Source organism: Gopherus evgoodei, chromosome 9 (genome assembly GCF_007399415.2).
Source record: "Gopherus evgoodei ecotype Sinaloan lineage chromosome 9, rGopEvg1_v1.p, whole genome shotgun sequence".
Taxonomy (NCBI): Eukaryota; Metazoa; Chordata; order Testudines; family Testudinidae; genus Gopherus; species Gopherus evgoodei.
The window spans coordinates 75492089-75498088 of record NC_044330.1 but is presented as its reverse complement, the minus strand read 5'-3'; the positions used below and the strand labels follow the sequence as shown (position 1 = coordinate 75498088).

General features: G+C 38.9%; 1 protein-coding gene across 4 annotated transcripts in view; it reads left to right on the top strand.

The window, feature by feature from the left end:
* Nucleotides 1–427: 427 nt before the first annotated feature.
* PCDH11X (protocadherin 11 X-linked) overlaps nucleotides 428–6000 on the top strand; it is a 1094905-nt gene continuing 1089332 nt past the window's right edge. For 3 of the 4 annotated variants that reach the window (XM_030574959.1, XM_030574956.1, XM_030574960.1), the window contains exon 1: nucleotides 428–1096. The gene's annotated coding sequence lies outside the window, so the exon portion shown is untranslated. Of the gene's footprint in view, nucleotides 1097–3933; nucleotides 3959–6000 lie in introns of all 4 variants that reach the window. The other variant, XM_030574957.1, reaches the window with a different exon arrangement.

Here is a 6000-nt window from a genome sequence, read left to right as displayed (position 1 = left end):
TCCGCTTCAGGGGCCGAGCCGGCTGGAGGGAGCAGGTTCCGTGAACTGGCCGGAGGGACACTCCGGGGGGGAAATCCTCTGGTCACCTACTCGTTACCCTGAGCACGTGGCGGCCGAGGGAGACTACGGGGGCACGGCAAGGCAAACCCTCTGTCTCCCACTTCCCCTGTTCCCGGGTCGGACTGGGTCCCGGGATTGGGGGTCCCTGGGACGGGAGGAGCCAGCCGGTGACTGCTGAGCGGTTCTGCCCCCAGAGAGCAGCCTTGGCAGGGAGCAGACGCGGCCGCGCCACAGCTGTTGCTTTCGGGGGATTCAGAGACACAAAGAGCCAGGGCACCTTTAAGAGGAAAAAAAAATCCTCTCAGCTCCCCGATTTGCATTTTCCATTTGTGCCCCTCCCTTTTTGCGGTGATGTCAGCCGGGGAGGACTTGCTGGCAGCACTGGGAAGCGGAGTTCAGACGGCGGCAGCAGAGCTGAGCCATCTAATGCTTTAGCACCCGGAGCTCTCCGGATGCTGCTTCTCTCCAACACCCACAGCCTCTGCGCCTGCAGGGGCGATCCGGACCGGACAGCTCCTGTGCAGAATTTCCAGTCTATACCAAAGAGGGGGCAGGCAAGGATCTTCTATCATCTTTCTCTCAAATAGACCTAACATTCCTCTTCTATTTTATTCTTAAAGAGAGAGATTTGCTGGACTGCTCTTGCAGAGGGGGATTTAGTTAGAAGTCTCACAGCACAACTTAGCTTTACCGACATCAGCGTGGCGGACTGATATTAATGTGTTCTTTTAATGTGGAATTACATTTGCCTTTTACAGCTGCAGAAACATAAAACCAAACCCAAACCAAGACTTAGCTAAAAGTTAGGCTACCTTTTTCTTCCACAATTGTGTTCCCTCTGTGGAAATCGTTCATGCATCTTTTGCTCTAGCCTGCATGGAAAAAAGCAGCTTGTATTTTGGATCAAGGATTTGCTGGTGTAAACTGGTCTAACTTCTATGCGATGGGGAAGCCTTCGTTACTCTAGACGCCTTGTTGATGTGCTGAGGAGCCAATGTAGATTGACATCTTTTGCAGAGAAGGCAAGGAATTAAAGGTAAGGGGGGGGTTGATTAGCATTTTGTATTTTTCATCAGGCATTCCCCTCACAACACACTACCAGCAGTTCATCCAGACTGGGATTATTAGGCTAGAACTGGCTAAGTAAAATGTGAGTCGCCTTTGGTGAAGAGTACATGGAGTTCCTGAGTAATTGCAAAAGATACATTTTTAAGCTTTTTAATGTGTCACATTTATGATCTGCGTTATTCCAAAAACGCTGAGCTAACTTGTACTGTTCAGGCATGAGGGGTTCCTACAGACTGAGTCTGCCATGCACAGTTTGCTCAGGTTTCACTTAACATTTTCTTGAATGTGCACCTCCTTCCCCAGTGCCTTCAACCATCCGGTTTGTTTTGGTGATTGTTTGCAGACATAGTACATAATACCTATGAAAGAGGCGAAAGAAGAAAAACATATGGAGTATTTTATTGATGCAATCGTAATCCTGTAATGGAGATTGCATTTAATGGGGATTGCTTCAAAATGCCTAGCTGTTGTTGGGAAAGGGGAGGGCAAAAACTGTGCTGGATTGTAAATAAAGTTCTTTCATTGAAGGATTTCCTTGAACTGTGGAGGGATGGCAATGAGGAGCTTAAAGTTGCTATGCATTTGGAGTATAGGAATGGGATAAAAATGAGATCAAACTGAAATATATTTTAATTTGTTCAGGCTCTGGACATGATTTGAAACCCATGGGAAAGGAAATCCAGTCATTGCACTGATGTGCTGGTGTTGACGCCACTGTCCAAGGAGCACTTGGACTCAGTAGCAAAAACCATTGATAGGAAGGCTAGGGATAGGGTATTACCTCTCTTTTGGGGAAGAGTGAGGAAGGAAGGTTTGTTTATGGCTTTTGCAAGATAGAAATTGAAGGCACAAACCTTACAGCCTGCTGGTTGCAACCACACAAGCGTTGTAGGTGATCTGGAAAGCAGAGGATTTCTCTCCTTTTCCTTTTGCAAGCTTGGCATAGCAGCCTGTAAGAAGTAGCTCCAATGTACATGAAGAGAAAATGTAGGGACCAGTAGCCCTTCTGGGACACTGAAGAGACTCTAAATGTAGAGAGGAGTTGACTAAGATAGTATGAGCCCACACATCTGAGTGTGAGAGAGGATGTGTTGAAAGAAGTATGGAGCAATAATTTTATAAAATGCTGATGTTTACTTCAGTTGGCAGAAGTGAGGAGAAGATGGTCAAGGTGCAGGAGTGTGTTGAACCCAACTAGAACTGAGCGTAATTTCTCAGTGGAGAATATCAGGTTATTCTAAGACACTTTATTATTATTTTTTTATTGCATTCTTAGTTGTAAAGAATGAAGAGCTGCTCCTATGTAAGTCTCATTAAAAGCAAAAGGCATATCCAGAGAAAACATCAATAATAAGTAAAAGATAAATCTTAACTTTTTTCTTGTTAGCAATGAAAAAATGAAAGTATAGATTATCTGAAAGATTATATAGGAAAATAGTTTTTTAAAAAGGGGCTGATGGTGTTGTGGGGAGGAGATACTCATTTATGTATTAACATTCTGACAGCTAGTTTCACCAAAAAGACTGGTTTGTAGCCATATGAATTGCAAGAGTACCATCTGCAAGCATCTAAGTAGAATCCTCAAGTAAACAGCAGAGACATGTCCTATAAAATACTCACCAGTAGTTCTGTACCATTGCCAAGAAAAGGGATGGATTAATTGTAAACATACTGAATAAAACAAAGCAAAAATATCTCAGGTTGTCAGAACATATGAAATGTGTACATAAGACTGGATAATGGCGCTACACTTGAGTGACTCCAAAACTGTAAATTTTGTATAAGATAAATAAAGATGTGAGAGAGGAATATGCTGATTTTAAATACAGTGGACAAAATCTGCATAAGCACAAGGACTTCTACTTAAGCTTTTCATCTTGGCCAAAGTGAGACAATTTTTGTGTATGTGTGAACTGTAAAAGATGGGTTTAGAATATTAATGATTAAACTCTGGAGAGCTAGGGGCTAGCTCAATAGGCAGAAGATTATTTCTTTTTAAGAAGACTTGGAAAAGATATATGTAAATTGCAAGCCATGTTCAATTTGGACTGTCTATATCCAGTTTTTGAAATCAAATTTAGTATTGCTTAAGAGAACAATGCCTGACTTAAAAAAACAAAAAACAAATAACTCTCCAGTTCTAACTGTAAAGCTTTATTACTTTTTCTTTATGGAAAGGGCAAGCATTGTTACATTGTATATATGCGTGAGTTTGTTTCTCTGTGTGTGTTCTATATTTTAATCACATTTTCATCAAATAGCAGCAATATACTGCTGAGGAACAAATTCAGGTTTTCTTTCCATTCAGATCTTTTCCATTTTTTTCAACAGAAGAGCTCTTATTGCTTCATGGCTGCATTGTTCATCCTTGCAGCATTTCTTTAAATGTGAGCATATGAATGCCTTGGTATAGTTAAAGGATAATTTATATTCAGTGTAGTACTGTCTGCTCAGTGGAATTGGTTTTATACATCACAGCCTTTGCAAAAAAGATCAAAGATCTGAACCTGTGGTCCTGTGCTGAATTTGTATTCTACCTGGACACATGCAATATTATACTGATGACCCTCAGACTTCTGTAGTTAAGAGTACATCTGCCTCTTCTTTATAATGCCCCTTTGCTTAGTTTTAATACAGTTCTGAAGATGTATCTTAAACTGAAATCAAAACACTGATAGAGTAAAATAGAAGTCCAAACCATTTCTGTATACTTTAAAAAAGCATGTGCATTCATTGTCTCTTTGGTTTCTCCCTTCCTCACTATTCACTGCTTTGGGTTTCCGAACTGATATTTCCAAACTTCAGATTTTGGGGTGCCCTTGGGTCTCAGGTAAGTGCTGGATTTTAAAGTGAGTTGCAATTGTAAAACAGTCACAGAGGCTTTTCTGGGAAGTAGAACAGTGCCGGCTCAGTAAAGGAATTAATCAGATCTGAGTTTTGATAGTTTAGTCTTGGATCATATTAGGGACTTTAGTGCTTTGGCATTATTCTTGTTTGTTCTTTTGGGGTTAAATTACAATAGCCAAACCAAACCGTGTTATTGAAAGTTAAACTAAGCTTAAAATATATTAAGGAAAAACAAAAATATGTTAAAATAATGGTCTGACATAAGTGCATAAAAGACATAGAATTTCAAGCTAGGACCGCCAATGCACATTATTAACTTCATCTATACGAGAGCAGGTATTGCAGCATTGACAGTCTTCCATCAGAATTTACCACGGTCATGAGTGAAACTACGATTACCTTACACTTACATAGTATTTTTCGTTTTGAAGGATCCTAAAGTCCTTTACAACATATATAACTATCAATATGCATATCTAATATATAGCTATATCCCACTAGTAAAGTATTTACTTGATCACTGTCGATAAAGTGCATGGGTTGTTATAAATATTTTGTGCACTTCTTAGATTAGAGAATTTGGCTATACCTAAAGTGTATGCGTGGTTCACTGTTGTGATCATATGTGCTACAGTGCCTAGGCTTAAACATGCTAAGCCAGAGGGGCTTTGGTACCCTTACTTCTAAATGTACTGGCTTTTGTGGAAGTTGATTCAGATATAGTTTTGATGTAGGTTTTTTGTATTAAATACAAGTTCATTAGCTAGATTTAATAAAGCTTGTTCCAAGAGCCTCTTACTTGAAAGAGATTATTGGGATATTTAGAAATGTTGTGATTCCTAGTGTGGCAAAGTACTAGTGACCATACCTTTCTTGAGTCTTTGGAAGGTTCATCCTGCTCACGAATGAGTTGACAATACACAGACGTAATGTGGATCAGGAAATTTAAGGTGGAAGTGGGAATTTGATTATCTCTTTGGATCTGAGAGGAAACTCCAATTCTCATTATCCAGTAGTGAAAAAAAGAAAATAGTTTCAGATATTGTCTTTTTCAATTATGGTCTCTGAATTAGTAGAGTGACTTGCTAGAAATCATAAAAGCTTCTACGAGCTTTTGCACTTTAAAAGCTCCAGTGATAGAGGATTTTAAACTGTCCTTGTAATTGTCTCTAATGTGTTATGTAGTGAATAAGAGTGGGATTAGTAGAATATAAATTTTGAGGCTAGGAGTGACACTAACTGCATTTATAATTTCTGGCACAGATCTGAATGAAAGAGCCTTTATATATAGTCTTTTCTAGCACATGCATATTTTGTTTTAACGCCCCCTCCCCCGACTTTTGTAGAAAAGTTTCTCCTCTGTGCAAATTAGGAACAGCAATAGTCATATAATATCCATTCAGTACAGTTTCGTATTTAAATGAAACAAATCTGTTAGCAGAGAAGCATTAATTAACCAAGTGGAGATTTCATTAAGGTTCAAGAAAATTTAATTTAAATAATGAAAATATAAATAGAAAGAGCTTGGAACTTATTCTGCTATTCACAGCCAAGTTTTCATAGGTCTGAATAGTAAATAAAATGTTGTAATAGGTTTTCTGTCACAATGTCATTATTAGACATTCTTTTTTATTTGAGGTTTTGTTTAACTGCTGTTAAGTAAATATCATGCTGAAAATTACTGTTCATCAGTTGTATTGGAAAAGAAATGTTTTCCTAAAGGTAACTTAAACTAAAGCCGTTTGTACTTTGTTCAACTTGCTTTATTAGGACCTGAACCAAAGCCCATTACAGTCAATGGAAATAACTCCTATTGATTTCAGTGGACTTTGGAATAGACTCCTAATGAATTCTTGCTTTACATACATAATGTACTTCAATTGAGGGCATTTGGTCTGGGAGTCAAGCATGTTATTGAGATACAGAGAGCTTTGTTGAATAGTTCTGCTTATGTAAGAACTGCAGGATTTAGCTCATTTAGCAGTGGGCTCTAAATTAACTTTGCAGAAGAAAAACTTTTTTAAA